This window comes from Salmo trutta, chromosome 13, assembly GCF_901001165.1.
Source record: "Salmo trutta chromosome 13, fSalTru1.1, whole genome shotgun sequence".
NCBI lineage: Eukaryota > Metazoa > Chordata > Actinopteri > Salmoniformes > Salmonidae > Salmo > Salmo trutta.
The window spans coordinates 23,604,400-23,616,652 of NC_042969.1; the positions used below are offsets into that span (position 1 = coordinate 23,604,400).

General features: G+C 42.3%; 1 protein-coding gene across 1 annotated transcript in view; it reads right to left on the reverse strand.

Annotated features, from left to right (window-relative positions):
- aff2 (AF4/FMR2 family, member 2) overlaps window positions 1-12,253 on the reverse strand; it is a 328,554-nt gene that overhangs the window by 74,050 nt on the left and 242,251 nt on the right. The window lies entirely within an intron of this gene.

Genomic DNA, 12,253 nt, shown 5'->3' on the forward strand with positions numbered 1-12,253 from the left:
GTAATAATGTTATTTGGCTATAACAGAACCCCACTCTGAGAGCTGTAGCTAGTAATAATGTTATTTGGCTATAACAGAACCCCACTCTGAGAGCTGTAGCTAGTAATAATGTTATTTGGCTATAACAGAACACCACTCCTAGAGCTGTAGCTAGTAATAATGTTATTTGGCTATAACAGAACACCACTCCTAGAGCTGTAGCTAGTAATAATGTTATTTGGCTATAACAGAACCCCACTCCTAGAGCTGTAGCTAGTAATAATGTTATTTGGCTATAACAGAACATCACTCCTAGGGCTGTAGCTAGTAATACTGTTTGTTATTTGGCTATAAGAGAACACCACTCCTAGAGCTGTAGCTAGTTATACTGTGGTCCTTGTAATGAGGAAGAAATGAAAGGAAAAGCATCTGCTTTAATTGATGGATAATCCTTGGCAACAACCAAAGCAACGAGCTCCAGCTGAACAGTCTGTTCTTTTAGACCTAACCAGTTCCATCTGATTGAGATTAAGATGCAAGTGGTATGATGCAATAGTTTTATAGCCGCAAATTCATACTGGCTTATGCTACATTAAACAAGCAAACCACCTACAGAAAATAAAAGTTTTGTGAATAAGAGCCGTTTAACTTCCTTCCGTAAGACTTTAAATCCTGTTTATACGATGCTATGAATGTGGATGGACGAATCTTTTGATGATGAACTGCAGGTGGAGAATCCTAAGTCTCAGGAGGGGTGTTCTCAGAGGTGGGCCAATGCTAACAGACACACACAGTGGAAAAAGCAGATCCAGCTCTGAGGCCAGCCAGTCAGGATGGCTTCCTCTTCCTCCAGGGGGAAGAGGTCACACTCTGAAGGTCCAAACTGACAGATATCACATGGCTAGCTCAGAAGTGGTGTTGAAACATTAACCTCTGTGTCTGGTCTCTCTCGCTCTCTCAGAGGAGTTGCAGATGACTCCACATGCAAGCACACCCACATGCACAGGCACGCAGGCACGCACGCACGCACACACACACACACACACACACACACACACACACACACACACACACACACACACACACACACACACACACACACACACACACACACACACACACACACACACACAAAAGCAGATGTTGTGTTTAAACCCTATGGAATGCATGGCCTATGGCTGCCTATGCATCATGTTGAGCATCCAATTGAGGAAACCTGCTACTAATGTAATGTGCAACAAGAGAACAGCCTGTCAGAGGAGAGATCCCTCAGAAGATGTTACCAACAAACATATAAGGAGCTTATCTATCCACAAGCCCACAGTCATTTCTATCTGAGAGGCTTCTAACTGTCAGGAGCAAATCGCTATGCAACCTTCAGTAAAATACCCTTATCAGGGATTATAAACACTGGAGGGCCATTGGATACAAATGAGACAAATATTCATTTCAGGGAGACGTTTGTACCACGGATATTAATGGGCTCCTGTAGATTGAAGGTAGCTGTCAGGAACACGTCACCACAGCACCTTCCACCTACCACTTATCCATGAATAACCACATAGAGACGGAATTAAAGGGATGTTGGAAGAAAGGGATGACTCAGGCCTCCTTCAGCACAGCATCCAGGTAGCTAGTGAGAGCAACTACCTCTAGCCTCATCTCAACAACTATCCCCAGTCTCAGCCCCCTGCCTCAACCTCAACCCCACCCCCCAGGCTCATACCCAGACCTCAGCCTCAATCTCAACCCCTAACTTCAAGCTCAACCCCAGCCTCAACCTCAACCCCATGCTCAACATCAACCCCAGCCCCAGTCTCAGTCCTGCCCTCAAACCCACCCTCAGCCCTAGCCTCAACCCCTTCCCGAGCCCCAGTCCCCAGCCTTAACCTCAGCCCTAGACTCAGCCTCAACCCCAGCCTCACCCCAGCCCTAGCCTCAGACCCTAGCCTCAGTCCCAGTCCCTAGCCTCAGTCCCAGTCCCCAGTCTCAGTCCCAGCCCCCAGCCTTAGTCCCAGCCCCTACCCTCAACCCCAGCCCTAACCACAGTCCCAGCCCCCAGCCTCACCCCCCAGGCTCAACCCCAGCCCTAACCACAGTCCTAGCCACCAGCCTCAGCCTCACCCCCACCCTCAGTCCCAGCACCCAGCACCCAGCCTCACCCCCACCCTCAGCCCTCAGCCTCACCTCCACCCTCAGTCCCAGCCCCCAGACTCAGCCTCAACCCCTTCCCTAGCCTCAGTCCCAGCCCCGAGTCTCAACCCCAGCCCTAGCCTCAGTCCCAGCCCTAGCTTCAGTCCTAGCCTCAGTCCTAGATTTGAGGCTCCCGAGTGGCGCAGCGGTCTAAGGCACTGCATCTCAGTGCACGTAAAGTGGTAAAAATATATATTGCTATTGTAAATCAAAAATACACTTTTTAATTTAGATGAGTTTTACTTGTCTCCACCCAGTTAACGTTGTCTAATTAATAACATTATTGAAACATGCATTTTCACTGAGCAGAAACTGCTCTATTATTCACAGAGTTGATTTCCTGAAATGCTTTTTTGTTGGATTTCTGTCTCCTTGACTTTAATCTTAGAATGAATCTCTGTTTTTGTTTTACTTTCAATGGATGTCTAAACTTTTGTCTACTACATGTTCTTTTGTACTGACCGTTTCTGGGGCCTTTTGATAGGAAAACTGTATGTGGTAATTGCATCAGTAACAAAATGAACATTGTTAGGGATGACCGACTTCGATAATGACACAATGTTGATATGATACACAGATTCGCATTGTGATGCGAAGAAAGATAAGTAATGACAGCAGAGAAAACAGGGAATAGCAGATAGATAGAAAAAAAGCATATTTTTCTCTGTCTGCTTTTCTTTGCTCCCTGCCTGAGGAGTCGGTGATGGATTTGCTGCTTGACTGGTCACACAGATTGGCTGGGCCCTGACGCCTAGCTAGACTCAATACACACATTTTCTCACCTTCAGAACATTTACTTTCAAGCCCTCCGATTTGGGGCAAGGCAATTTACAAGATTCTAATAGGATCCATAAATAAACACCCCCGTCTCTATGACCAATCCAAACACGACACAGAATAAAATGAACCAATCAATGAGGTGTAATATGGACACTGCCAACTCAATTGTTTACTGTGTTGTCGATATTAGGGTTACCACAGACAGAAAGTGGCTATTATCAAGGGTAATTTCAATTTAGCTAGGGTTCAAGGCTATGACAGATTCATGGTATTTAGATGTTATCTGTCTCAGACAGAGAACAAACTGCTGTTCAATTATGTTGCTCACCTTCATGCCACACAAGATAATAACACAAGCCCAGAATGTCCAGAATTAGAGGAACTATTAAAAAGGCTAAAGAATTGCAAGTGAAGTCAAGGACCTGAACAACAGAAGAAAAAAACACAATTAAACCTTTTGTGTCCTGAAGCAAAACAGGCCTCTAAATCACAGAGACAACTATTGAGTGTTGTGGGTATTTTAAAAACGCGTTTTCGGCACATTTCCTGGTGCCTACATTCATCAGAGGCAGTGCAGCATTAGTTGTGAATGTCTCCCATTGGTTAGAATATAGTGGGACCACAGTCAATATGGATACAATATCTGGATGGAACCAGCCCTGATCCTGCACTGTACTGTCCTATTCCCAATCAGGGGAGGTGACTGGCTGATAGATTCCAAAGGCTGTTACTTTTGCAAGAATAAATAAAGATAGTTGCAACCTCTATATACAGTATGCTCCTACTAATTTAATGGGTATAACACAAACAAATGCATACTGTGTCTTCTTCAACACCAGAATGCGTTGTTAAAACATAGAAAACAGGTCGGTAGCAAAGCATCCCCTCTTTCAATTGCTCTAGTTAGTAACAGAATAATGAGCAATCTCAGTCCTTGTCTAAGTCCTTAGTTGTAGTTACTTGTGCTGAGCGATTAATGTTTTTGGAGGTCGGTTCAGTTTCGATTCGATCATTTTTAAAATATTAAATGCACTATGCATTATGTGGGTTGAACGCTGTAACAACACAGACTAAAACAATGAATAAAAGTCCCATTACTGCTTATCACTTATTAACCATCATTTACTCACATTACATTACTTTAATAAACTATTGGTTTTATTTGATTACTTTATTATTTCACTCCAAGTCAACATCTCATCTCTATAGAGCTGCTGTCTATGCTGTCTGACAAAATCACTATTTTATTAGTTCTTCAAAGTAAACAAGGCATACATTTATGACTGCTGAATACCAACTATCAATCACTTAGATCAGAGTTGGTCATTGTAGTTAATTGCCAAGTTTTCTGCACTAAACTATGTAGAATATTAGCCTGCTGGAAACTACAACTCCCTGCTACATCGCACAGTTTGGGCTTGATCTGATGATTCACTAAAGGAACTGTGCATGTAGCTCACAAGAAAATGACAATAAATGGAATTCAAATAATTTAACCGATGTCGTGCAATTAGTTGTTTAAAAACTGAAAAATAACCAACATATCGGTTAATGACTCAGAACTAGTAGTTACACATCATCTTCAAAGAAATGAGGTCTACAGAAAACCACACTATTACTGTGCGGTTCCACTGCCTGATGTATTTACACTGTTAACAGTGTGTAGGGTTATGCATCACACCGCAGGTTTGAATCGCTGCTAATTCCTCCTCACCAGATGTCAATAGCACTTCCACGGGATAGTATTTATCAGTGAATGGCCTTTCGCCAAAAGCTAATCACGTTTACTGGAAGGGTCCTGTCGAATATGTCTTAATAAGGGACATGCAGCTTTTAACAACACATGGTGATATCACATTTGGTGATGTAAATAGGCTGTGCTTGCTGCTTTGACTGGCCCCCCAGGGAGTGAGAGAGAAGGGATCTATGCTCTTCTGGATCCTGTGTCTAGCGTCTCCGAGACTCTGTACGGCTGAGATTAGTGACCTGAGACCTAGGTCTGTATTTACAAATAGTCTCAGAGTAAGGGTGCTGATCTAGGATCAGCTCCGCCCTGTCCATGTAATCTTATTTATTATGAGCTAAAAAGCTAAACTGATCCAAAATCAGCACTCAAACTCTGAGACGGGGGCCATGCCCACCCCCATGTGTGGCCATGGCCATGCCAGTTGGTTCATCCTGAGAGCTGGCACAACCATGATCTGTGAAGAGCCCTCAGCCCAGGAATCATCTGAAGGAGAGATTTTAATTGGCACATTCCTCAGCTGGGGCACTGCCCCCCTGTGCCCCCTGGCAACGGGGCACACAAGCGTACGACAGAAGAGCACAATAGAAGCCCTGTCAGATAGCAAAAACAAAAACAACTACAATAGCTAGTAAAGCAGCATCTGCCTAAAGGCTTTCCCCAATTATAGTCACAGTCAGTCAGTGTGTTCAGAGCGAGAGATTTGAACTGCATGGCTATTAATTCGGGATCGGTGTCCCTTCCACGGGACGTTTGAGCTAACGTAGGCTAATGTGATTAGCATGAGGTTGTAAGTAACAAGAACATTTCCCAGGACATTGACATATCTGATATTGGCAGAAAGCTTAAATTCTTGTTAATCTAACTGCAATGTCCAATTTACAGTAGCTATTACAGTGAAATAATACCATGCTATTGTTTTAGGAGAGTGCTCAATTTTGAACATGAAAAGTTATAAAAAAAAACAAATTAGGCACATTTGGCCAGTCTTCATACAAAAGTTTGAACAGAAATGCAATGGTTCATTGGATCAGTCTAAAACATTGCACATACACTGCTGCCATTTAGTGGCCAAAATCTAAATTGCACCTGGGCTGGAATAATACATTATGGCCTTTCTCTTGCATTTCAAATACGATGGTACAAAAAAATACAAAAGAACGGTGGGTTTATCCTTTGTATTATCTTTTACCAGATCTATTGTGTTATATTCTCCTACATTCCTTTCACATTTCCACGAACTTCAAAGTGTTTCCTTTCAAATGGTACCAATAATATGCATATCCTTGCTTCAGGGCCTGAGTTGTAGGCAGTTCGACTTGGGTATGTCATTTTCGGATAAAATTGAAAGAAAAAGGGTGGATCCTTAAGAGGTTTTAAAGTATGGATCTATTCAAAACACTTCACTTTGATGTCACACATTAATTCATCTTTACATCTGTATTAAAATGGAGAAGAGAATTAAAGAGAAGAGGGACAAAACAGTACGTATAAAGAAGTCAATATATTTTCCTCCCAGCAGGTGACCTCTGCATCAGAGCTGCACCTCAAATCAATGTTCATCAGCTCTTCCAGACTGTAACGAAACCACCACCATCACTATAATATACTGTCATTTGGCTGAGGAAAATCTAGCAATGATCACCTCTTTAAATAGCCTAAACTTGTATAATTAATCAGTGAATGCATTCAATAATATTGTTCCTTTTGGTGGGAGCCTGGGTGTATACACGCATTACACACATGAATGGTACTGTAGAATTTGAACTGTGTGCACAACTCAGGGGGATGAAAGGTCTGTTGGATAATGGATTCTGGGAGCAGAATGAGTATCTGTACCCTGAGAGCACTTATAAGGTAAGGGGCGGTTTGGTGATGAGGAGCTGCATGTAGGGGTTGTGTGTAGCGTTAGGGGTTGTGTGTAAAATTAGTGGTTGTGTGTAGCGTCAGGGGTTGTGTGTAGCGTCAGGGGTTGTGTGTAGAATTAGTGGTTGTGTGTAGTGCCAAGGGTTGTGTGTAATGTTAGGGGTTGTGTGTAACGTTAGGGGTTGTGTAGTATTAGTGGTTGTGTGTAGTGCTAGGGGTTGTGTGTAACGTTAGGGGTTGTGTAGTATTAGTGGTTGTGTGTAGTGCTAGGGGTTGTGTGTAACGTTAGGGGTTGTGTAGTATTAGTGGTTGTGTGTAGTGCTAGGGGTTGTGTGTAGTGTTATGGGGTTGTGTGTGGTATTACTGGTTGTGTGTAGTATTAGGGGTTGTGTGTAATGATAGGGGTTGTGTGTAGTATTAGGGGTTGTGTGTAATGATAGGGGTTGTGTGTAGTATTAGGGGTTGTGTGTAGTATTAGGGGTTGTGTGAAGTGTTAAGGGCTCTGTGTAGTATTAGGGATTGTGTGTCGTGCTAGGGGGTGGGTGTAGTGTTAGGGGTTGTGTTTAGTATTAGGGGTTGTGTGTAGCGCTAGAGGTTGTGTGTAGTATTAGGGGTTGTGTTTAGTATTAGGGGTTGTGTGTCGTGTTAGGGGTTGTGTGTAGTGTCATGGGGTTGTGTGTAGTATTAGGGGTTGTGTGTAGTGCTAGGGGGTGGGTGTAGTGTTAGGGGTTGTGTGTAGTATTAGGGATTGTGTGTCGTGCTAGGGGTTGTGTGTAGTATTAGGGATTATGTGTCGTGCTAGGGGCTGTGTGTAGTGTCATGGGGTTGTGTGTAGTGTTATGGGGTTGTGTGTAGTATTAGGGATTGTGTGTCGTGCTAGGGGTTGTGTGTAGTATTAGGGATTGTGTGTCGTGCTAGGGGCTGTGTGTAGTGTCATGGGGTTGTGCGTAGTGTTATGGGGTTGTGTGTAGTATTAGGGATTGTGTGTTGTGCTAGGGGTTGTGTGTAGTATTAGGGGTTGTGTGTAGTGCTAGGGGTTGTGTGTAGTATTAGGGGTTCAAATCCAATCAAATCAAATCAAATGTATTTATATAGCCCTTCTTACATCAGCTGATATCTCAAAGTGCTGTACAGAAACCCAGCCTAAAACCCCAAACAGCAAGCAATGCAGGTGTAGTATTAGGGGTTGTGTGTAGTGCTAGGGGTTGTGTGTAGTACTAGGGGTTGTGTGTAGTATTAGGGGTTATGTGTAGTGCTAGGGGTTGTGTGTAGTGTCATGGGGCTGTGTGTAGTGCTATGGAGTTGTATGTAGTGTTAGGGGTCGTGAATAGAGCTTGGGGTTGTGTGTAGTGTCATGGGGGTTGTGTGTAGTGTTATGGGGTTGTGTGTAGTATTAGGGGTTGTGTGTAGTATTAGGGGGTGTGTGTAGTATTAGGGGTTGTGTGTAGTTTCAGGAGTTGTGTGTAGTTTCAGGAGTTGTGTGTAGTATTAGGGGTTGTGTGTAGTTATATGGGGTTGTGTGTAGTATTAGGGGTTGTGTGTAGTATTAGGGGTTGTGTGTAGTATTAGGAGTTGTGTGTAGTTTCAGGAGTTGTGTGTAGTTTCAGGAGTTGTGTGTAGTATTAGGGGTTGTGTGTAGTTTCAGGGGTTGTGTATAGTATTATGAGTTGTGTGTAGTAGTGCTGGATAGTATACAGTGCATTTGGAAAGTATTCAAACCACATTTTCTTAGTTGCAGCCTTATTCTTAAATGGATTCAATAATTTTTTCCCCTTATCAATCTACACACACTAACCCATAATGACAAAGCAAAAGCTGTTTTTGCAACAAACAAAAACATAAAACTGAAATATCAGATTTACATAAGTATTCAGACCCTTTACTCAGTACTTTGTTGAAGCACCTTTGGCAGCGATTACAGCCTCGAGTCTTCTTGGGTATGACGCTACAAGCTTGGCACACCTGTATTTGGGGAGTTTTTCTCATTCTTCTCTGTAGATCCTCTCAAGGTCTGTCGGGTTGGATGGGGAGCATTGCTGCTCAGCTATTTTCAGGTCTCTCCAGAGATGTTCGATCAGGTTCAAGACCGGGCTCAAGCTGGGCCACTCAATGACATTTGGGGGGTACTACTAGGGGGCTGTCCGAGGTAGCTTGTGGGTAGCTTTCTTCTGTGTATGTGTGTATGTATATACAGTTGAAGTCGGAAGTTTACATACACTTAGGTTGGAGTCATTAGAACTAGTTTTTCAACCACTCCACAAATTTCTTGTTAACAAACTAGTTTTGGCAAGTCGGTTTGGACATCTACTTTCCGCATGACAAGTAATTTTTCCAATAATTGCTTACAGCCAGATTATTTCACTTATAATTCACTGCATCACAATTCTAGTGGGTCAGAAGTTTACATACACTAAGTTGACTGTGCCTTTAAACAGCTTGGAGAATTCCAGAAAATGATGTCATGGCTTTAGAAGCTTCTGATAGACTAATTGACATAATTTGAGTCAATTGAAGGTGTGCCTGTGGATGTATTTAAAATTGGAGACCTCCACAAGTCTGGTTCATCCATGGGAGCAATTTCCAAATGCCTGAAGGTACCACGTTCATCTGTACAAACAATAGTACGCAAGTATAAACACCATGGGACCACGCAGCCGTCATACCGCTCAGGAAGGAGATGCGTTCTGTCTCCTAGAGATGAACATGCCTTGGTGCGAAAAGTGCAAATCAATCCCAGAACAACAACAAAGGACCTTGTGAAGATGCTGGAGGAAACAGGTACAAAAGTATCTATATCCACAGTAAAACGAGTCCTATATCGACATAACCTGAAAGGCCGCTCAGCAAGGAAGAAGCCACTGCTCCAAAACCACCATAAAAAAGCCAGACTATGGTTTCCAACTGCACATGGGGAGAAAGATCATACTTTTAGGAGAAATATCCTCTGGTCTGATGAAACAAAAATAGAACTGTTTGGCCATAATGACCATCGTTATGTTTGGAGGAAAAAGGGGGAGGCTTGCAATCCGAAAAACACCATCCCAACCGTGAAGTACGGGGGGTGGCAGCATCATATTGTGGGGGTGCTTTGCTGCAGGAGGGACTGGTGCACTTCACAAAATAGATGGCAACATGAGGATGGAAAATGATGTGGATATAGTGAAGCAACATATTAAGACGTGAGTCAGGAAGTTAAAGCTTGGACGCAAATGGGTCTTCCAAATGGACATTGACCCCAAGCATACTTCCAAAGTTGTGGCAAAATAGCTTAAGGACAACAAAGTCAAGGTATTGGAGTGGCCATCACAAAGCCCTGACCTCAATCCTATAGAAAATGTGTGGGCAGAACTGAAAAAGTGTGTGCGAGCAAGGAGGCCTACAAACCTGACTCAGTTACACCAGCTCTGTCAGGAGGAATGGGCCAAAATTCACCCAATTTATTGTGTGAAGCTTGTGGAAGGCTACCCGAAATGATGTTTGACCCAAGTTAAACAATTTAAAGGCAATGCTACCAAATACTAATTGAGAGTATGTAAACTTCTGACCCACTGGGAATGTGATGAAAGAAATAAAAGCTGAAATAAATCATTCTCTCTACTATTTGTCTAACATTTCAAATTCTTAAAATAAAGTGGTAATCCTAACTGACCTAAAACAGGGAATTATTACGAGGATTAAATGTCAGGAATTGTGAAAAACTGAGTTTAAATGTATTTGGCTAAGGTGTATGTAAACCTCCGACTTCAACTGTATGTGTGTGTGTGTGTGTGCGTGTATGTGTAAGCCTAAATAAGTTCAGGAGTAAAAATGTGCTTAACAAGTCACATAATAATTTGCATGGACTCACTCTGTGTGCATTAATAGTATTTAACATCATATTTAACCCCATCTCTGTACTCCACACACACAATTATCTGTTAGGTCCCTCAGTCGAGCAGTGAATTTCAAACACAGATTCAACCACAAAGACCAGGGAGGTTTTCCAATGCCTCGCAAAGAAGGGCACCTATTGGTAGATGGGTAAAAAAAAATGTTTTGAAGTTATTTATTACAATTTGGAAGGTGTATCAATACACCCAGTCACTATAAAGATACAGGTGTCCTTCCTAACTCATTTGCTGGAGAGGAAGGAATTCGCTCTGGAATTTCACCATGAAGCTAATGGTAACTTTAAAACAGTTACAGAGTTTAATGGCTGTGATAGGACAAAACTGAGGATCAGCAACATTGTAGATACTCCACAATACTGACATAAATGACAGAGTGATACGAATGTAGCCTGTACAGAATACAACTTTTCCAAAACATGCATCCTGTTTGCAATAAGGCACTAAAGTAAAACTGCCAAAAATGTTGGGGGCAAATCCAACACAACACATCACTGAATACCAGTTTTCATATTTTTAAACATGGTGTTGGCTGCATCATGTTATGGGTATGATTGTAATCATTAAGGACTGGGGAGTTTTTCAGGATAAAAAATAAATGGAAAGGAGCTAACCAGGAAAACCTGGTTCCAACAGACACTGGGAGATAAATTCACCTTCAGCAGGACAATAACCAAAAACTCAAAGCCAAATATACACTGGAGTTGCTTACCAAGACAAGATTGAATGTTCCTGAGTGGCCTAGTTACAGTTTTTACTTAAATTGGCTTAAAAATCTATGGCAAGACTTGAAAAATGGCTATCTTGCAAGGATCAACAACAAACTTGACAGAGCTTATAGAATTAAAAAAGAAACATTTGCAAATATTTTACAATCCAGGTGTGCAAAGCTCTTAGAGACTCACAGCTGTAATCACTGCCAAAAGGGATTCTAACATGTATTGATTCAGGTGTGTGAATACTTATGTAAATAAATTTTTTCTGTATTTAATATTGCAATAAATTAGCAAAAATTTCAAAAAACATGTTTTCACTTTGTCAATATGGGGTATTGTGTGTAGATGAGTGAGAAGAAAACAAATATTTAATCCGTTTTGAAATCCGTCTGTAACACAAAAAAATTGGAATAATTTAAGAGGTATGAATAATTTCTGAAGGCACTGTAGGTGCGCGAGCGTGTGTGTGTGTGTGTGTGTGTGCGCGCGTGTGTGTGTGCGTGTATGTGTGCACACACATGAGTGTGTGTGTGTGTGTTGTCCAGGGGTGGCATAGCCGGGGGAGTGCTCGCAGCATCTCCAGTCCCAGAGTCACTTTCTGAGAAAGAGCTGGAGGCCATGTTTCACGCTGTCTTCCTTAATGAGCCCATTCACACAGCAGCCATAATACTCCCATGATTAGAGATGATAGAACACCCATACTTCTCCTGCTCCATGCATATTAATGCACTCAGACTGGGGAGCCCAGACAAGGCGTCAACCCGCGCAGCTCTGCTCTGCTCCACACAGGGGAGAAAAACTGCTTCAGGCCTGCGGGTCATATAATATCTAAACCGATAAAATAAAATGCTAGCAGTATTTAAATTTAGTACATCCTCTGTGCTACTTTTCTACACGATTATTATTCATGAAGAACAGCCACTGGATCACACCTCGTAGTTGTCTGTGTATACGGCAGGCAATTATACATTTCTATACTTAGCCTGTTTTCTCCCTCTCTGTTAAATTCTACAGTGTAGTAATTTCAATCTGCTGACGATAAACCTCATCTTCACACTCTAAATCATGTCTCTTTACAATTACAACAC